Here is a 22,649-nt window from a genome sequence, read left to right as displayed (position 1 = left end):
TGAGCACTTTAAATATGGCCGTCATTGTTAATAGGACAAGCCTGAGCAAGCCTTATCGGCGAAACGCGTCGCACTTTTTTCATCTACTGTCTTAAATTTGGCAAACTGAATCCGGGTGTCCTGGTTTACTTCTGGAAGGAGGAGGTATTTGGATACAATTTGGAGGCTAGTCGGTAGCCTATCCGGGATCGTTCCGTGACAGCCCAGGGTGCACTAACCGGCACTGGAGGAAGGAATTTGTAACGAAGTGCAAGGGCTGACCTTTGGTGTAACGACGCCGTCGGAAGACCAGCTGGCCTACCGGCAGCGTGGAGGATTTTCCGTGTAATTACATCCGAGGAGATTGCTGGATGCCCCGACGGTGAACGTGTGAAACCGATACGGAGGGGAAGCGGAGGACCTGTGAGTGACACGCTAGCGGAGAGCAACAAGGTGGGAACACCTGGAAGCTTGTACGCAGGCGTGCACAGAACGGGACCACCGCCGAAACCAACAGCAATACACCGAAGTAGGAGAGCGTACAAAAGCTAACAAGCAATCATACGCTTTTTGAACGCACGGAAACAGTTTGCCACGACAAGGATAAAATGGCAGATGAATTGGACTCTCGTCGTAAACTGACAGCGGATAAACTATTCTTCAATATGGCAGGTGACAGCATGGAGCCAGCTCAAACCTCTGCGAATATTGGCCAGGAAATAACCTTGCAGACAAAACTTAGTCAGTTGGAAAAACTATACAAAAAGGAACTTTCCAAGTGGTGGGAGGCGGAGTCACTATCCAGGTATATCGAGGTCAAACGAGTTCCTAGGGGCCTCCGGATTTTCACAATTCCGACCTATGAAGATCCTGACCCTGATATGATTAATGAATGGTCAGACAATACTGCATCGTGCTCCATAATAATGATGAAAATCCTTGTGAAATATGCCCTGAAAGATCGTGCTAAACTTCTGAAAGATATAGAGGATCTCGTAGCTGAAATTGAACCATTAATGTCTAAGGAGTCACTGGAAGAACATCTAAAGAAATTGAATACTAAAATGGAGAAATTAGAAGAGGAAATCACGGCCAAAAAGCAACGGAAGTTCATCAGAGGTTTTAAAGATTATCAATCTGGACGCACGCTAACATTTCAAAAAAAGTACGACCATCTCTTTGACAAGAAAACGGGGATGGCACTAGTTAGTCAACCAAAGGCAGGACCAAGTGCTGAGATAGTGGAAAGTGACATATCGGATGGCAATCTATCCGATGCATCTACGTCTGGAATCACACAAGAACCCCCCAAAATTGCCAACAAAAGGGTGAATTTTTTGGCACAATTCCAGATCATGAGCTAAAATCCGACAGATTCCTTTCAGGGGGAAGGGCGGAAACAAAGAGGTCGAGGACGTGGAAGCAGAGGCGGAACAGGAGGAATAAACAGGCAAAAAAGAGGAGGATCAAACGCCACACAAGCTCCGATGGGAATGGCAACAAGGAGCAAAAATTCGAAATGAATAAGACTGTAGTAAACCTGTCCAAACATGTGCTAACTGAAGGTGAGAGAGAGATCTTGGCACTTGGCCTTTCCTTCTGTCCATCGCTTAATATGAACTTTGCTCAGACCCGTATTGACTTATTTTTGTTTGCAAGGAAGTTAAAGTTGAAAAAATGGTACTGCACTAAACCGAAAGACAAATTGGCTGAATCTACCAATGATGTGCTCAGTAATTTGGTTGTAGATGACATTGCATTACTAGAGGAATTGCATGGGGACGGTTTAGACATAGGAGAGGAACCGGATTATGAAAGCTGGGGTTTTGATTTGGACAACAATCCAGGGTCCAAATTCAAACCTAAAAGTGTATTCTTACCTGCAGTTCAATGTGATGCAATTGATGTGTTTGAAAGGGACGTATTAAAAGATCTTTTGAAATTAAGATTTAAGAAGCTGCCCCACAACAACAGAAATCTATCTCACAGCCAACAATTGTCCATTGAATCCCTCAGAGCAGACAAAGAAATAGTGATACGACAATCGGACAAAGGGGGGAATGTGGTGGTCCTGGATAAACAAAAATATCTCCAGAAAGGTTTGAGACAATTACAGGAAGTTGCGTGCTATTGCAGATGTGATAGGGATGATGTTTTGAGATCTACCAGCAACTTTAGAGATCTAATATTGGAGTGGAAGGATAAGGGGTTGATAGAAATTGAGGAATATTAATATCTGTACTGTGCCCATCCTAAGATTCCAATATTGTACCTCCTTCCCAAACTCCATAAAGACCCATGCAATCCACCGGGGCGCCCTATTGTTTCATCCATTGGTTCCCTATTAGAACACACTTCCAAGTACATCGATCACTGTTTGAGAACCTTTGTAGCGGCATTACCTTCATATGTTAAGGATACCACCCAATTTCTGAGCATCATCAATGGGATTCATTGGGAAACAAGTTATACACTTGTTACCCTTGACGTCAGCAGCCTATACACCTGTATTCGACATGAGTATGGTTTGAAAGCAGTGAAACACTATCTGAACACCAGGTCGATTTCGCTGTTACTGCATTCTCAAATGTTACTGTCCATGATAGACTTTTGCCTTAACAACAATTTTTTTTATTTTAACGACGTCATGTACCGCCAGTCACAGGGCACAGCCATGGGAACCTGCTTCGCCCCCAGCTACGCGAATTTATTCATGGGTTGGTGGGAGGAGCAGGTTATCCAGGACATGACTGAATTCAACAATATGTCCCTGTGGCTGCGGTACATTGATGATATTTTTTTCATTTGGAATGGTGATGTCAACTCTGCCAGACAGTTTATTGACAAACTAAATGTCAACACTCTCAACCTTACTCTAACTGAGCACATCAGTAAGACAAGGATGGAGTTCCTTGATGTGGAAGTGGAAGTGGTCAATAACATTCTGACCACTAAACTCTTCTCTTCAGAAAGAGCACATCAGGAAACAGCCTCTTACGAGCCTCTAGTTGCCATCCCAAGAGTCTCATTTACAGCATACCGTATGGAGAACTACTGCGCGCTAGACGCAACTGCAGCACAGTCGATGGGTATAAGAAAGAAGAAGCAGTGATGTGTCAGAGGTTCAGGGAGAGAGGTTATGGTAAGAAGGCAATAGCTATCGCAGTAGAACGCAGTAACACAAAAACTAGAGATGAGCTATTAGCTCCCAAACTGCTACAGTCAGAATCCGAAACAATCAGATTCATTACCACCTTCTCGGGACAGTCCCAGGATGTAAGAAAGGTGTTCAAGAAATATTGGCATGTTCTTAACACCGACGAACATTTGAAAAAATATTTGAGTGACAATCCCCAGATCACTTTCCGGAAAGGTAAATCCTTGCGGGATGAACTAAGTCAGAACTACGTTACAGACAGGAGTATAGTAGATCATGATGCTAATGTGGGATTTAAGTGCTGCAGAAAATGTAAGGCCTGCAAGTTTAGCAAAGACTGTGCCAATCTAACGATACCGGGAACATCTAGAGTATTCACAATCAAAAAGAAACTAACATGTCATACCCCATATAGTATTTATTTACTAATCTGTCCATGCGATAAATGGTATGTGGGGAGTACGAAACATGAGGCCAAGAAGGGAGTGTTAGAACATCTCAGAGCAATAAGGAATTTGAATAAACAATATCCGGTCGCCAGACACTTTTTTGAATGCCACATGCAAGATGAAACTAAATTACGTATGGTAGTGATTGACTGTGTAGATCTGGGAATTCGAGGAGGTAACCAAGAACTCTCCATGAGAAAACTTGAATCTAAATATATAATTGATTTTCAGTGTTTGACTCCAGTAGGACTCAATACGAGTGAGGAACTGGCAGTACATCTGTATGAAGAATGAATAGGCAGACATGCTGATCATATGCAATTAATCCGTTGTCATTATGTTTTAAATGTTATTTTTTTAAAATTTTATTCACAGGTAATGTGGGGTACCATTGGATACCATGAAATCTTGACATCATCTAACTTATTGGAAAACTAAATACCAATAGCGATGATGATTTGCCCACTAGGGCGAGGAAGGCTTCCAGGACTATGCTATCATTAGCATTATTGACTCTCTCAATGACTAACACATATGAATTTGCCCACTGGGGCGAGATGCTATGAATCGACATGTGACATTACTTGCATGATGTGATCCCGCTATATGTGGTACACTTGCCCACTTGGGCCGGATTATCTGAAATATACATGAGTTCACAAACGGCATTAGAAATTTGCGGTGTTACCGTTGTAGGCTATTGACATCGGTATCCTAGCGACAGCTATCCTATTGTTGCAAGCGTATTACCAGTCTGTGACCAAACAGCCAATAGGAATTGACATAACATGTAAACACATGTCACGTGATCGCAACTATTGAGAGTGAATATTTGCCGTCTATTATATTGAGTTGAAATATAACTGCAACAGTATCAATTTTAATATCGCTTGGCACAAACAATTGTGGTATTTACAAATATATCCAACAAGTTATGTAATTTTTTACACTCTAAACGGTTTTGGCATAATCGCATTGGAATGTTAGATACATATCCTTTATGAGAGATGATTGTTGTATTAACACAATGGAATTTAATTCAATTCATGTCTACATTGTACAAAGTATCTTGATAACATGGCTGCCCACATTACCATGGTATTGTTGTGTATACACTTGGGGGTGTGTTTTGAGCACTTTAAATATGGCCGTCATTGTTAATAGGACGAGCGTGAGCAAGCCTTATCGGCGAAACGCGTCGCACTTTTTTCATCTGCTGTAATAAATTTGGCAAACTGAATCCGGGTGTCCTGGTTTACTTCTGGAAGGAGGAGGTATTTGGATACAATTTGGAGGCTAGTCGGTAGCCTATCCGGGATCGTTCCGTGACAGCCCAGGGTGCACTAACCGGCACTGGAGGAAGGAATTTGTAACGAAGTGCAAGGGCTGACCTTTGGTGTAACGAAGCCGTCGGAAGACCAGCTGGCCTACCGGCAGCGTGGAGGATTTTCCGTGTAATTACATCCGAGGAGATTGCTGGATGCCCCGACGGTGAACGTGTGAAACCGATACGGAGGGGAAGCGGAGGACCTGTGAGTGACACGCTAGCGGAGAGCAACAAGGTGGGAACACCTGGAAGCTTGTACGCAGGCGTGCACAGAACGGGACCACCGCCGAAACCAACAGCAATACACCGAAGTAGGAGAGCGTACAAAAGCTAACAAGCAATCATATGCTTTTTGAACGCACGGAAACAGTTTGCCACGACAAGGATAAAATGGCAGATGAATTGGACTCTCGTCGTAAACTGACAGCGGATAAACTATTCTTCAATATGGCAGGTGACAGCATGGAGCCAGCTCAAACCTCTGCGAATATTGGCCAGGAAATAACCTTGCAGACAAAACTTAGTCAGTTGGAAAAACTATACAAAAAGGAACTTTCCAAGTGGTGGGAGGCGGAGTCACTATCCAGGTATATCGAGGTCAAACGAGTTCCTAGCGGCCTCCGGATTTTCACAATTCCGACCTATGAAGATCCTGACCCTGATATGATTAATGAATGGTCAGACAATACTGCATCGTGCTCCATAATAATGATGAAAATCCTTGTGAAATATGCCCTGAAAGATCGTGCTAAACTTCTGAAAGATATAGAGGATCTCCTAGCTGAAATTGAACCATTAATGTCTAAGGAGTCACTGGAAGAACATCTAAAGAAATTGAATACTAAAATGGAGAAATTAGAAGAGGAAATCACGGCCAAAAAGCAACGGAAGTTCATCAGAGGTTTTAAAGATTATCAATCTGGACGCACGCTAACATTTAAAAAAAAGTACGACCATCTCTTTGACAAGAAAACGGGGATGCCACTAGTTAGTCAACCAAAGGCAGGACCAAGTGCTGAGATAGTGGAAAGTGACATATCGGATGGCAATCTATCCGATGCATCTACGTCTGGAATCACACAAGAACCCCCCAAAATTGCCAACAAAAGGGTGAATTTTTTGGCACAATTCCAGATCATGAGCTAAAATCGGACAGATTCCTTTCAGGGGGAAGGGGGGAAACAAAGAGGTCGAGGACGTGGAAGCAGAGGCGGAACAGGAGGAATAAACAGGCAAAAAAGAGGAGGATCAAACGCCACACAAGCTCCGATGGGAATGGCAACAAGGAGCAAAAATTCGAAATGAATAAGACTGTAGTAAACCTGTCCAAACATGTGCTAACTGAAGGTGAGAGAGAGATCTTGGCACTTGGCCTTTCCTTCTGTCCATCGCTTAATATGAACTTTGCTCAGACTCGTATTGACTTATTTTTGTTTGCAAGGAAGTTAAAGTTGAAAAAATGGTACTGCACTAAACCGAAAGACAAATTGGCTGAATCTACCAATGATGTGCTCAGTAATTTGGTTGTAGATGACATTGCATTACTAGAGGAATTGCATGGGGACGGTTTAGACATAGGAGAGGAACCGGATTATGAAAGCTGGGGTTTTGATTTGGACAACAATCCAGGGTCCAAATTCAAACCTAAAAGTGTATTCTTACCTGCAGTTCAATGTGATGCAATTGATGTGTTTGAAAGGGACGTATTAAAAGATCTTTTGAAATTAAGATTTAAGAAGCTGCCCCACAACAACAGAAATCTATCTCACAGCCAACAATTGTCCATTGAATCCCTCAGAGCAGACAAAGAAATAGTGATACGACAATCGGACAAAGGGGGGAATGTGGTGGTCCTGGATAAACAAAAATATCTCCAGAAAGGTTTGAGACAATTACAGGAAGTTGCGTGCTATTGCAGATGTGATAGGGATGATGTTTTGAGATCTACCAGCAACTTTAGAGATCTAATATTGGAGTTGAAGGATAAGGGGTTGATAGAAATTGAGGAATATCAATACCTGTACTGTGCCCATCCTAAGATTCCAATATTGTACCTCCTTCCCAAACTCCATAAAGACCCATGCAATCCACCGGGGCGCCCTATTGTTTCATCCATTGGTTCCCTATTAGAACACACTTCCAAGTACATCGATCACTGTTTGAGAACCTTTGTAGCGGCATTACCTTCATATGTTAAGGATACCACCCAATTTCTGAGCATCATCAATGGGATTCATTGGGAAACAAGTTATACACTTGTTACCCTTGACGTCAGCAGCCTATACACCTGTATTCGACATGAGTATGGTTTGAAAGCAGTGAAACACTATCTGAACACCAGGTCGATTTCGCTGTTACTGCATTCTCAAATGTTACTGTCCATGATAGACTTTTGCCTTAACAACAATTTTTATTATTTTAACGACGTCATGTACCGCCAGTCACAGGGCACAGCCATGGGAACCTGCTTCGCCCCCAGCTACGCGAATTTATTCATGGGTTGGTGGGAGGAGCAGGTTATCCAGGACATGACTGAATTCAACAATATGTCCCTGTGGCTGCGGTACATTGATGATATGTTTTTCATTTGGAATGGTGATGTCAACTCTGCCAGACAGTTTATTGACAAACTAAATGTCAACACTCTCAACCTTACTCTAACTGAGCACATCAGTAAGACAAGGATGGAGTTCCTTGATGTGGAAGTGGAAGTGGTCAATAACATTCTGACCACTAAACTCTTCTCTTCAGAAAGAGCACATCAGGAAACAGCCTCTTACGAGCCTCTAGTTGCCATCCCAAGAGTCTCATTTACAGCATACCGTATGGAGAACTACTGCGCGCTAGACGCAACTGCAGCACAGTCGATGGGTATAAGAAAGAAGAAGCAGTGATGTGTCAGAGGTTCAGGGAGAGAGGTTATGGTAAGAAGGCAATAGCTATCGCAGTAGAACGCAGTAACACAAAAACTAGAGATGAGCTATTAGCTCCCAAACTGCTACAGTCAGAATCCGAAACAATCAGATTCATTACCACCTTCTCGGGACAGTCCCAGGATGTAAGAAAGGTGTTCAAGAAATATTGGCATGTTCTTAACACCGACGAACATTTGAAAAAATATTTGAGTGACAATCCCCAGATCACTTTCCGGAAAGGTAAATCCTTGCGGGATGAACTAAGTCAGAACTACGTTACAGACAGGAGTATAGTAGATCATGATGCTAATGTGGGATTTAAGTGCTGCAGAAAATGTAAGGCCTGCAAGTTTAGCAAAGACTGTGCCAATCTAACGATACCGGGAACATCTAGAGTATTCACAATCAAAAAGAAACTAACATGTCATACCCCATATAGTATTTATTTACTAATCTGTCCATGCGATAAATGGTATGTGGGGAGTACGAAACATGAGGCCAAGAAGGGAGTGTTAGAACATCTCAGAGCAATAAGGAATTTGAATAAACAATATCCGGTCGCCAGACACTTTTTTGAATGCCACATGCAAGATGAAACTAAATTACGTATGGTAGTGATTGACTGTGTAGATCTGGGAATTCGAGGAGGTAACCAAGAACTCTCCATGAGAAAACTTGAATCTAAATATATAATTGATTTTCAGTGTTTGACTCCAGTAGGACTCAATACGAGTGAGGAACTGGCAGTACATCTGTATGAAGAATGAATAGGCAGACATGCTGATCATATGCAAATAATCCGTTGTCATTATGTTTTAAATGTTATTTTTTTTTAATTTTATTCACAGGTAATGTGGGGTACCATTGGATACCATGAAATCTTGACATCATCTAACTTATTGGAAAACTAAATACCAATATCGATGATGATTTGCCCACTAGGGCGAGGAAGGCTTCCAGGACTATGCTATCATTAGCATTATTGACTCTCTCAATGACTAACACATATGAATTTGCCCACTGGGGCGAGATGCTATGAATCGACATGTGACATTACTTGCATGATGTGATCCCGCTATATGTGGTACACTTGCCCACTTGGGCCGGATTATCTGAAATATACATGAGTTCACAAACGGCATTAGAAATTTGCGGTGTTACCGTTGTAGGCTATTGACATCGGTATCCTAGCGACAGCTATCCTATTGTTGCAAGCGTATTACCAGTCTGTGACCAAACAGCCAATAGGAATTGATATAACATGTAAACACATGTCACGTGATCGCAACTATTGAGAGTGAATATTTGCCGTCTATTATATTGAGTTGAAATATAACTGCAACAGTATCAATTTTAATATCGCTTGGCACAAACAATTGTGGTATTTACAAATATATCCAACAAGTTATGTAATTTTTTACACTCTAAACGGTTTTGGCATAATCGCATTGGAATGTTAGATACATATCCTTTATGAGAGATGATTGTTGTATTAACACAATGGAATTTAATTCAATTCATGTCTACATTGTAAAAAGTATCTTGATAACATGGCTGCCCACATTACCATGGTATTGTTGTGTATACACTTGGGGGTGTGTTTTGAGCACTTTAAATATGGCCGTCATTGTTAATAGGACGAGCGTGAGCAAGCCTTATCGGCGAAACGCGTCGCACTTTTTTCATCTGCTGTAGTAAATTTGGCAAACTGAATCCGGGTGTCCTGGTTTACTTCTGGAAGGAGGAGGTATTTGGATACACCACGCTACTTACCTGACACAACTGCCAACGGGCATTGCCGTGAGGGGAACGGCGGGAGCAGCACACGCCGGGAGGCGAAGGGAGGCGTCCCGAGAGACCGGACCACACTCCCCAGCATTCCCTCTGCCAGCAGGGCGCCCGTGACACGCAGAGAGCGCCGGAGGCGCCAGATAAAGCCTGACAACCCCTCTCGCCCCGCGAGCCGCGCGCGGGAGCGCCCGGAGCTAAGCCCGGGCAAAGGGCGGGCCCTCTGTGGCCCTCAGAGGCACGAGGAGGACGGGACGGGCCCTTCCCCCATCGCCTACTCTATAAGGTACTTTCTTGTGACCTACTGGTCAACCCCCATTTGGGAACTGTTGATACCGTAAATATTGTTGTTCACTGCGGTTGGGACTATTTGCTCGCTGTCATTAACAATTGTGTTTGTTGTTCTGTGTAGTTACCCATTTCTTTGAATAAGGGTAAGCAATTCTCAGCATGTCTCCAAGGGGTACCCGCAGCAAAACAGCTGCCACTGGGGCTGGCCCTGTGACCGGCCCCATCGACCTTTTTATAACTAAGGCCAATGATGCCATCAATCAGGGCATTAGCCTTTTAGAACGCAGGGTATCACAAGATCTGGCACATGCCAAACTCTCTTCACTTGGCCTTATTGCCGCCGCTACTACACCTGCACAGGCTATGCCAAATAACATCAGACCCCTACTTGATGTATGTGCTGACATTCATACCATTCCTAGTGAGGTTAACCTCTCAGCCTCCATTCCCCTGTTAGATTCAGACACTGATATCAGCACGGACTTAGAAAAAACTCCTGATCTACCCATTAAACCCTCTCCTAAAGCAACATCTGCTGACAACACCAGGCAACTGAGAGGTAGACGAGAGGGTGCAGTCCAAAAACAGAAATCTAATGCACCAAAGCCCCGGACTACCATGGCCAGGAAATATGGCCGGGTACAAAGAAAGTCTGGGAAAAATACCAACTCTGTCCCTAACCACAATGCGACCAGGGTCACGTTAATCTCTCAAGGGGATGAAAGTGAAATGGTTCAGCAGGGCAGAACAATGGATACCAATGATAACACCGACAATGCATACGACCCTATGTTGGAAAGGTTGGGGGAATTATTAAGCATTTATTTATCCCCCATCCAAAATAGGCTTACTCGAATAGAAAAACAATTAGCCGAATTGAGTATCCCTATTAAGAATTTCCTGAAGGAAGGTCCTGCAAAAAGCACAAATAATAGTAATACCACCAAAACAGCAGGCACCAAAATCAATATTCCTCAGGCCCCTCCAACAAACTCAAACATTGCACACAAAGCTCCACCTGCCACATTGGCTAATGGTCCAACCACTAGTCAAAAAACACCAACATTGCATATCAATAACGCAGCCTCAGACAAAAGGAAGGACCCCGGCATCAACACCAACATTAACACTAAACCCCCAAATGTGAGTACCACAGGTCACTCTGCAACTTCAACAAGCAGCCCTACCACGGCCCAATCAATACCAAAAACAGTTAGGCAAGTCCCTGCCCGCATTAACCTCCCACCGGAATGTGTTGCATATGTATTAGTGTTAGTAAATGTTACCAAGCTAAGGAAGGATCAGGACGAAAATCCCACATCCCTCAAAAACAAAACCTTGCACTGGCTAATTGCCAATTGCAATTACCCTATTGATGGTGCAAGGGAGATTATTAACACACAGCGAGTGGGTTGGATAGGCCCACTCAGGAAAAAATTTGAGGGCGACTGTGTCACCATAAGCTTTAGAAATCCACAATGGGCAGAGAAAACCCTTGCCAGTGCCCCTTTACCATCGCCCTGGAAATTCAACACCACACTCCTTCCCTTAGGATACTTTTACAGACATCTGATACCCCCCGAACAAGCCACGGCTAATCTCCCCACAAATTCTTACCAGGATCTGAACTTTGGAGCAAGGATTAAATCACCCCTCTTTATCCAGAATCAGAACCCCAACGCCGTCCACTCTAACAGCCGTAACTGGCATCCACAACCCCCAATGCCAATCCCAACTCCCAACCCTCCGCAGTTCTTTCAAGCCCCAACCATGCATCAGAGCAATTACAGAGATAGGCCTTACCCAATCTCTAATCCGTTCCAGTTTGCACCGATGACTGAAATTAGGCCAATGTATAACATCCCCACTTACAATCGGTTCGATTACTTATCTTCTCTAGACGAACAGGACTGACTGAGTATATCGCCCAACAAAGAAATGTGCAACGATGTAAAAGCTTGTAACTCAGAGGGTCCCATAAATCCAGCTGTATTGCACCAGGTCCAAACTGCTTTTTCAGAAACTATATTGTCTGACAGTATTCTGGCCATTTCCAACGAATTACCTCACTATGATAATGGGAATACTGGGAATAGACTTGCTAAACATGGAACCAAACATGGCTTATCAATTCTAAGCTGGAACGTTGCAGGCTTAGAATCTAAGCTCTCGGACCCTGCATGGATTGAACTAATTAACGATGTGGACATACTTATGTTCCAAGAAACTTGGGCTCTTGATAATCTGTACATTGAAGGCTACCACTGCTTTAGCTTGACATCAGCAAAACCTAGCCTCGGTCGAGCAGTGGGTGGTCTTTTTGTGGGGATTAGAATTCTGGCAGGCGGTACAATTAGAGATCTGAAGCTAGATAACCTTGCCAATCCCAATATTCAAATTCTGGAATACAAACTGAAATCAAAGACCACGATTTATTTAATTAATTTTTACAACAATGATTTTTATGGTGTACCGAACAAAAACTTTGTTGCATTATCTAAGGTTCTAAACATGATTGATTGTTCCTTATCAGTAGATACTAAGACTAGCATTCTGATAGGGGGTGATTTTAATGTGAAACTTATAGAGAACTATGGATCTACTAACCTTGATTATTGTAATGACCGCAGGGGTTTGGAACTGATTAGTATACTTTCTGATTTTGATCTTGTTGATGTAATGAGTGTAGGGTATGATATGAATTTTCCTTATGCCCCCACGTTTAAGGGCAGGGATAACGGTTCAATTATCGATTACATATTTACATCACCTCTGCTAACAGATTGTTTAACTAAAACTTCTGTGGTGCAAACGTCTTTCAGTGATCACAATCCATTGTTAGCTATTTTTAATTTTGTACCCAGTCCAATTTTTATGAATCTAAACGGGGCAAGGGATATTACACCCTCAATTGATGGCCTTCGCCTAAAATGGAGGGGAATTGATTGTGGGGCCATCATAGATACTGTTCAGGAGACACATCCCGATTTGTTGAAATCCCTCTCTTCCCCAAGCACAAATACCGAAAAATTGATCATAGACTTTGAAGCTTTATGCTCAAATATAAAAACCCTCCTGTCAGTCCCACTCCCTAATGAACGTAAAGAGCCACGGTGGTTTGATACATCTTGCTCCGTGGCCAACAGAGATTTAAGAAAGGCCCTCTCTGCCAAACCCAGGTGTAAAGATGTAGTTCGAGCTGCCAGGAAAAACTACAAAGATAAAATATCGGAAAGGAAGGCAAACTTGCTCTCCGAACACTGGGATAAGCTGGTCATTAGTGCCAACCTGGGTGGCAGCGGCCCATTTTGGTCGGCTGTCAGGAGAACGAGGGAAATGGGCAAAGAGCTTACACAAATCAGCTGCAATATAACAAGTGCAGCCTGGGAGACCCACTTTTCTAAAATTTATGCTGCCCCCTCTGACGAGCACCTTCTCCCTAATATAGGCCAAACAGAAGGTTTACAGATTTTGGACCAAGAAGTCAGGAAAGCCATAAAAGAGAGCCCAGGTAACAAGGCGCCCGGACCAGACGGCTTCCCTATCGATATTATTAAACACAACGCTGAGCTATGGTCACCAATACTCCTTAACATCTTTAACAGTCTCCCACAAGTAGCCATGCCTGTCACCTGGGCTACTAGTATCATCGTTCCCATTTACAAAAAGGGAGACAGATCAGACCCAGCAAATTATCGTCCCATTTCCCTTTTGGATAACACTTTAAAAATACTAGGACGTATAATTTATAATAGGGTACTGGAATGGGCGTCTGATACTGACTTTTTAGATCCTTGTCAGATGGGGTTCAGGAGCGGGGTAGGAACAGTCGAGCAATGTCTAAATCTAAAATTGATAATAGACAAATATTGCATTGCCTGCTCATCCCCTGCCTACCTAGCTTTTATGGATCTCTCATCCGCATTTGATCTTGTGAATAGATCTAAGCTTTGGTTAATTCTCTTGTCCAATGGCCTTGATGCCACTCTCGTTAGATTTTTAGCCTATGTCCATACTGACCTGAAAGCACGGGTACGTATCGGGATGGGCGGAGAGGTATCGGGAGCCATTGAGATAGGGAGGGGGGTGAGACAGGGGTGCGTTCTAGCACCCCTGCTGTTTATCATTTATATCAACGGCCTGTCCAACTGTCTAAAGAAAGCCACCCCCGATGTCCCAATAATTCTAGGCAATCCCCTACCTGTGCTTTTATATGCAGACGACGCTGTCCTTATGGCACGTACACCTAACGCCCTACGTCTGCATAGTTTAGAAAATTTTATGGAGGGACTGGACCTGAAAGTTAATTTTAAAAAGTCTTTTATCATGTCCTGTGGGCCGGGCAAAAGGAAACTCAGCACAATTCGAATTGGAACAGATAAACTAGAATCTGTCCATAAGTTTCCTTATTTGGGGTTGGTTTTCGCTGCGAACAGCTCGTGGAGTGGGCATGTGGCCCACGCCACGAGCAAGTTCTCGAAAGCCATCAATTCTGTTCTGAGTCCCCCCCGCCCAAAGAAAATCGGCGCCACAAAGGCTATTGTTAAGATTTTTAAATTACAGTGTTCTCCTGTCGCTACGTATGGAGCTGAAGTTTGGGGATCGGTTAGTAGCATTAGTATCCAAAGAGAGGAAAATCGTTTCTGTAGAAAAGTGCTGGGTGCACCGATTTCCTCTTCTGATTTTATCTGCCATAATGAACTTAACCTCCCCTTGATAAGTGATTTTATCAAAGCAAGACCAGCTCTCTTCTGGATTAGAATCTGGAGGAATGATGCTGCTGTCCTTACGCAAAACATTATTAAGGACTGCCTAAATTGTGAAAATGGCATGCAGATTCCCTGGTTCAAAGAAGTTCTTAAATCACTTAATGAAATTGGTAGAGGTATTTTGTTCACCGACCCAATGGCAATCGAACCAAAGGATAAATTCGAGGTTCAAAAAGCACTTTATGCACTTTATCGCAATGAGCGCTTAGGAAGAGAATCTCAGAAATCAAGGGTCAAGAAATACATAGGAAATGGTCTCTGTATGCAAATTATGCCGCCCTACCTTTCACTCCCCATGTCAAATTGGGAGCGATCTTTATTATTCCGTCTAAGGGCTGGAACTGTGAAATTTTTGCTGTCTTTTCCTTTGGGGTACCGACATTGTACAGACCTTACCCCTTGCCCTTGTGATGGTATAAGCACTCAAGATGATTTGCACTTTCTGTTTTTCTGTAAATTCTATGTGAGATATATCAAATGGCTTTTAACCCCATATTTTAGAAAACATAGACCTCTCACACTTCAGGAATCTTATATGTTGCTGCTTACCCTGGACACTGATGAACTGACCTTTCGCACTAGCACTTTTTTAAGACTAGCCATACGTGCACGCAAGACAATGGAAAGTCCCTGAAATCAGAATCCAGTCATAATGATACTACTGTAAAAATTTTATAAGATAATGAAATTCACTGCTCAATCACTGTATGAATTACTTTGTTATTATGGAATGTTATTTATATAATTGTTTTGTATTATATGTACATGTGTGTTTTTGCTGTGTTCTGTACTTTTATGAATTTTATCAAATTCGAATAAAGGTCTTTTGAACTTGAACTTGACTGCCCAGCTGGAACACTGGCCTGCACCAAGAGGACTGCACTCTGAATCACTGTGCATGCTGCACTGTAAGGAACTACAGCCCTAAATACTTTGCATTGCTTCAAAAAGCAACAGATTAGAAGAGCTTCACCTGCATCATCTCCATCAAGAATCCAGCTGACCACTTTCAGTTGGGCTTTAATGGATTTGGGCAGGTGCATTGTGGGAAATGTAGTTCCAGCTTCAGAGGAGCAACTCAGAGATTCTGGAACATTTGATTTTTGTTTAAGACAATTTGAACCCTCAAGAGGAACTTCAGGGTGAAGTTCCAGATATTTGGAGATGTTTGAAGTAACTTTTGGAAAAGCTCCATAAGTTGACCGACCTGAAATCGGGAGTCAAACCGACTACCTTGCACCGTGAACCAGCCTAGATTTCAGGTTCATCCCGCTGATAGCTCCGGAGCTCAAGACTTCCAGGAGCTGACCAGGGGCTCTCACTGAACCAAGCCGATTGTAGCCGTTGCGAAGCCAGCCTGCTTGAGAGGTGCGGTCAACGTCGATAGAAAATCTTCAAGAAAAGTTTCTAAGCGTGAAGGTAAATGTTTGACCAACGCCTCCCGCTTAGAGTATCCAACCAGGGCTCCAACACAGTCAGCCTCACACTTCACTTTGTCATGGTCAAAGGCCATCAGATGTCCCAATATGGCAATATATGTTTTTAAGCACTAGAAATTATTTATACATTAAAAATTCATATCTCCGAGTTCCAACATTGGATTATTGTCGTTTTGGTGTCTAAGGAAAAAATATGCCCTATTTTATAAATCTAAGTGGGATTTGTATTGTGTGTCGTGTCTTACCTATTTAATGTATTGGTGTTTTTCAATGCTTTACACACCTGTCTTCGAATGTAAGCCTGGTTGCTTGTTGCAAGCTACCAAAGGTTGAGCAAGGGAATAATTTATTGAGACCTTGACTGGACCTTATATTGCGTTGGTGAACTGATTGCTAGTGGTAGGTGCATAATTACTCCTAACAATAATCCACCTTCCAATAGAGGTTACATGACTCTTCTGATTAGTTCACTACTTTTGACTCCAGGCATGTGTGGTTTGACTACCTTGTTCTATAAACTGTGACTATCTAATTTAGTTGCTAGACCACCAAGACTATTACAGGCCTTTGACTTCCCAGGCATTCACAGGGGTCAATAGCAAGGAAGCAATTGTGGTAATAAAAATGTCTGAAAGACCCAATCTCCTGAACCGATTAGCAATAAACCTCCTTCTAAAACAATCAAAGAAGAAGATACTCAAATCATGTTTCGATTAGATAAAAAAATAGGGAACTCTTATAAAAAACAATTCCTGATTAGATCATGTGTTCCAAAGGATGACAGAAGGTTTCCTCTGCAGAAATGGAAAAATTGTGAGAATATAGTAACAAGAGAATTTGAGCCCGCCATGCCACTTTATGAGAAAACCACCACCAACTTCTTTAAAAATAATGAATGTAGAGATAAATTTCAACTCTCACATTAAGGGTGTCCACCTTCCTTCCTCTCCTCCCTCTTCTTCAAATTGACCACTGAGCAGCACTACCAAGACTCACATATATGTTATTAGCTGCACTCTTTCCCAGAAGTCAGAACCAGATAGACATAATGTGCTTGAACCTCCACAAGGGTGACAACATTTCTCAAAGTACTTCACTGTCTTCAACTGAAGACAAGCATCAAATGTATGCATCTCTGCACTATTCATAATGCATATTCAGGCAAAGGCGCACACTACATACAGACACTAGCTCCTCATTGTACTTCAACCAGAAATCTACATTCAGTGTCCATCCAATTAGTCTGCCAATGACCATTTGGAAAGCTGAAACATAGAGCTTGATGATTGGGTGTACGAAGTCGTAGACTCTGGAACACCTTCGAGTCTACATTAAGATCAAATCCCAAACATAAGATGTTGAGGAAACTTAAAAAACTAAACTATAAACACATACTTTTATTGAATCCAGCAGAGAATAGAGCTGTTATTGAAAACCTTTACAGAAAACTTTTTAATTAAATAAATGGTAAAATCTATGATCTTAACAATAAAGTAACTCCTTTAGACAGCCTGATTAGGCCTTCTTCCGAGTAGACTTTCCTGTTGGATAGTGTGTATGTGCAATTCTAACATTTTATGAAATTATTGTTTTTGTGCAATAAATGCAGAAAATGAAATAAAGATATCTTAAACAAATAGTCTCAAGAAATTTAGCCAACAATACTCTTTCAAGCAAGCCTTTGTCCTATAGTAAGAAAGTTCAATCCAAAGCTGTCCCAGTCTTTTGTTGAGGTAAGCATAACACAACTAGGAAAATTCTCTGAGCTGTGGGCATTGCCTGTGTATTGCTTTAGGCAATATGAAACTCTCTGAAATTATCAATTAATTCAAAGCAACCAACCCCAGAAAGAACTGACTCCCAATAAATAGCTACCCCTGAAGGACCTTCATAGAGGCACACCATCAAGTGAAATTGAAAAATCTTAGACAATAATCAGAAGTAGTACACATACAAAAGATCCTGTGCGGAAGAACAAACATTGCACACACGGATTCAAACATACCATGCAAAAAGTAAACATGCATTTATGGAATAATAAATACACCATGTTTCTATTAGAAATACTTAGGAGATCACAGATACCAACAATCGTTATTATGACTGCTTATTTTTAAATGTACCATCCCATCACCTCTGACAAAACTGACGGGTACTGAGTTACACAACGTATTTATTTATTTATTTATTATAGAGTTTTGTATAGCGCGAACAAGACCCGTAGGTATCAGAGCACTTTACATTAAGAGGTCAAAGTCAAAGAGTAACATATATGATAAAAACATTTTAAAACACCTAAATGAGGTAGAAGATTATATGGCTTTAACGATGAAAGTATATATATATATTCACATTAGCATGAGGTAGATAATAAGGATACAGCTTGGTCTCAAGGTGTATCGCCAGTCCTGAGTCATTTTTCAGCTGATATCTCTATTCAAGTTGGAGAATTTTTCTTCTATTAACTTAGATGTCCCGTATTAAGGCATCTATTTATCCGATTCGTGATCCGTCATCTTCCCTATGTTAGGAATCTACCCATCAGGAGGTTCTTCACTTCCCTCTTAAATGTTGCTGTATTTTGAATTTTTCTAATGTTTGGAGGGAGTGAATTCCAGATTCTGGGGGCTGCTCCAGAGAACGCTCGGTCATCAGTTTTTTTCTTCCGGAAAATGGATGGTCTCAACAGCAACTCCTTGGCACTCCTTGCTGGTCTGCTTCCTCCTGATAATTCAGTTTTCCCGAATAGGTATTTTGGTGTGTTGTAGTGGATCGCTTTATGGGTGATACAAGCTATTTTTAGCTGAATTCTGGCTTCATAGGGTAGCCAATTTAATGCTTTCAGGTGAGGAGAGATATGGTCCAATTTCCTCGATCCAGTGATGAGTCTTGCCGCTGCGTTGAGGCATGCTTTTAGTGGTGCCGTGGACATTTTTGGTAGTCCGGCTAAGGTGGTGCAACCGTATTCAATCCTCGAGATAACTAAGGATTGGACTGACAGTTTGAGATAAGCCTTTGAGATGAAAGGTTTAATTTTTCTTATGTAGTTCAAATGGAAGCGGGCACTTTTTGCCATTGATTTAATGTGGGCTTTCATGTCTAGGTTCTCATCTAATGTGATTCCTAGCGATTTCGCTGAGTTGACTAGGGTAGGGGTGCATTTTAGTGCTGTCACCAGCTTGGTCCATTACTTCACTTCCATATGGTTCCTTGGTGGTGAAATTAGTAGGAACTCTGTTTTGTGAGCATTTAGCTTCAGATGGTTGGTTGTTAGCCATTGCAGTGTCATTTTTAATGTCTCATTCATTAGCTTAATGTCTTCCAGGGACGTGATCTTTATATATATTTGCGTGTCATCCGCATACATGTGATAGGATATCTTCGAGTTTCTGAGGATTTCTGTAAGACGTTCAACATATAAGTTAAACAGAGATGGGGACAATATAGATCCTTGAGGGACTCCAATTGAGTTAGGGCAGGAAGGTGACAGTGAATTGTTGACCAGGAATCTTTGTGTTCTGTTCCGCAGGAATGATTCAAACCATTTCAGCAAATTTCCAGACATTCCCATCCTGTCCTGCAGCCTGGTCAATAATGCTTCGTGATTTACCGTGTCAAATGCAGATGACAGGTCCAGGAGGATCAGTAGGCATGTTCGATTTTGGTCTAGGGCCTGTAGCGCGTCATCTACAATATGAAGGATCGCTGTTTCCGTGCTATGCCCTGATCTGAATCCTGATTGGCAGTCGTCTTGGAGGGCGAAGTTGGTGATGTATTGGCTCAGTTGGCCTTGCACGCATTTCTCAATTAGCTTGGCAAGTAGAGGGATGTTGGTCACTGGGCGAAAGTTATTCGGATCTGCAGCGTCCGCTGTAGGTTTTTTGATGATGGGGACGACTTGGCCTGTTTTTAGGCATTCTGGGAGGATCCCTTGTGATAAGGAGGCATTTATTATTGTAGTCCAGATTGGAATCACAATATGGCTGATTTCTTTTAGGCATTTCGCGGGTAGCGGGTCGTTATAGTGATTGTTAGGTTTGATATACGAGAGCGTTTTGGCGATGGTATTTTGGTCATATAATTTGAAGGTATCCCATTGTGTCCTGTTTTTTGCTTTATTATAGTCCGTTGTTGAACTGGTATTGATCGTTGACAATGGTTGGATGGGTAGGTTATCTGTTGCGCTTTGGAGCTCTTTTTCAAGCGTCTTGGCCTTCTCCGTGAAGAATTTCGAGAATTCTTCGCAGCTTAGTTGTGTTTTTGTAGTCTCTTGGGCAGATTTGGCTAGCTTATTAGATTGCTGCTTTAGGATTTCAAATAGTTTCCGTGGTCTGTTTTTGGCATTATCCAGTTCTTATCTTATAAATTCCTTTTTTGAGGTGAGGATCTTTTTATTATATTCGTTTCTAATTTTTCTGAGGGATTTCAGTTTGGGGGATGATGGGTGTTGTCTCCATTTTCTTTCTGCCAATCTCAGTTTTCGCCTTTCTTCGTTCAGTGATCCATTAAACCATGGATTTTTTATCTTCTCTGTGACTCTTTTCAGTTTTATTGGCATGGTGTTGTTGACAATATTCGCAACTGATGTTGTGTAGTGATCTGTTAAATCATTTACATTCTGCAGGTTATTAGGTAGCTTTAGGTCTCTCTCACAGCTTTCTACTAGCAGCTCCATATTCGACTCTTTTGTATCTCGAGTCCATTTTTTGAGCTTGGTGGGTTGCATGGTCTTGCTCTTTTTCATTGTGGGTATCAAGAATGTTATGGCATGGTGATCTGACCAGTCACACAGAGCTATTGAGAGGATTGATGTATCTTCGTTTCTTGATAATATCCAGTCTAACGTAGCTCCTTTCTAGTGTGTAGGTTGCCTGCATGCTTGTGTGAGGTTTAACTCCGCTAGGAAGTCTTTGAGAGCGTTGACCTGTTTGTCATTGCAGTCATCCCAGTGTAAATTAAAATCACCTAGGAATATGTTATTGGCCTCGGTGTTAGAGTTGGCAGTTATGATCTCCATTAGCTGATCGATGAACGTGGCGTTATCTCCAGGTGGGTGGTAAAGCGCATGCAGGTTGCATCTTTGATTGTCTGCTGATCTTATATTGAGACCTAGGTATTCACAGGATTCTAATGGGTCGGATTTTATTCGGTTGACCTCTATATCTGATCTGTGAATGCATTCTATACCTCCTCCTGTCTTTTTTAGTCTATCTAGTCTCACTATGTTATACTCCGGTGGTACTAAGAGATCCAAGATTGGAGAGGATGACTCCGATAGCCACGTTTCTGTAAGGATTGCCAAGTCAATTTCCTTGTTGATGATGAGGTCCGCTATGTCTGATGCATGTTTGGTTGCAGATCGACAGTTGAGTAGAAGGCATATCAGAGGTTTCCCTGAGTTACTAAGGTTCGGATTTTTCGGTTCGGTGATTAGCTGGATTTGTTGTAAATTGTTAAGGTTGGAATTTCTTTCATTCTGTCTGTATGTTATATTAGGGTCGATCAGTACTGTTTTGATTCCCTCCCCTCTCTTGCGGTCCGATGGTTCATATGTTCGGAGTAAGGCAAGGGTTTCCTCCTCCGACAAGTAATCTGTCATCCTATCTGGACGGTTGTGTCTACTTGATAAAGGCATGGCCGTCTCGTTGTTCTTTCTTTGAGAGGAGTGTACGAGGTTTTGGATATGCGCGACCTTGGAGTGAGTGCTTACCGTCATTTCAAGTATCTTCTCCATCACTTGTAGAGTACTAAGTGTGTCTTGTGCCATGTTGCCAATTAGTTTCTGTAGCTCTTTGATATCTTTTCGGTTTTGGAGTGACCTCTTAGGCATGATTAACCTATCTTTTCGGGATTTGGGCTTCGCTTTTCTATGTTTTTGATCTGTTCTTTTAGCCGCGATCCTTTTCTTATTGTTATCAGTTTGGTTGTCTGTACCGTTTCTATTTGCGGCGAGGGATGTGTTATCTATGTTTTGCGAAATTAGGAATGCATTTATGGGTAAAGTTCTAGATGTCGTTTGTGTTGTACTAGAGAGAGGTAAGGAATGGTTGATATCTTCTTCCTTATTTATTTCAAGATTATCATCGAGTGGCTCACTCGAATGAGATGTCTGCGTTGTGTGTGTTGTCTCTTTATTTCTGAGCGGTGTCGACTCTTCCCTTTGGAGCTGCTTCTGTTCCTTGTTCGTATGTCGTGTGGCCATCTCTGTATTTTCCGTCTCTTTCTCAGATATTGTCATTCTTATTTCAACTATGTCTCCTGATTTTATAGATCCATCCTGATGGCCTCTAGTTCGTTTGATGTCTCTGGTAGTAGTATTGTAGTTGCCTGGAGTGTCTTCTTGTGGGGTCTGGTGTAGTTGACATCTTCCACTCTCTAATGACTCTTTTAAAGTCGGGAGTCGGGAATAGATTGTCAAATTTATCTAATTCGCTATTGGCTGCTTATATCAGCACTATTCCATTTTTATAGATGGTAATGCATAATTCCGCTCTGCATTTTGTTGACAGTGTGATCATCATTTTGGTGCCATGTG

General features: G+C 42.1%; 1 protein-coding gene and 2 pseudogenes across 3 annotated transcripts in view; 2 read left to right on the top strand and 1 right to left on the bottom strand.

The window, feature by feature from the left end:
* SPEG (striated muscle enriched protein kinase) overlaps positions 1 to 22,649 on the bottom strand; it is a 1,422,155-nt gene that overhangs the window by 880,241 nt on the left and 519,265 nt on the right. The gene's annotated exons all lie outside the window — the stretch shown is intronic.
* Positions 588 to 1,502, top strand: LOC147729515 (uncharacterized; annotated as a pseudogene).
* LOC147729514 (uncharacterized) lies at positions 5,303 to 6,217 on the top strand (annotated as a pseudogene).

This window comes from Lissotriton vulgaris, chromosome 2_1, assembly GCF_964263255.1.
Source record: "Lissotriton vulgaris chromosome 2_1, aLisVul1.2, whole genome shotgun sequence".
In the NCBI taxonomy this organism is placed as follows: domain Eukaryota; kingdom Metazoa; phylum Chordata; class Amphibia; order Caudata; family Salamandridae; genus Lissotriton; species Lissotriton vulgaris.
Note: the sequence above shows the minus strand (reverse complement) of the source record. Positions and strands in the feature narration are given on the sequence as shown.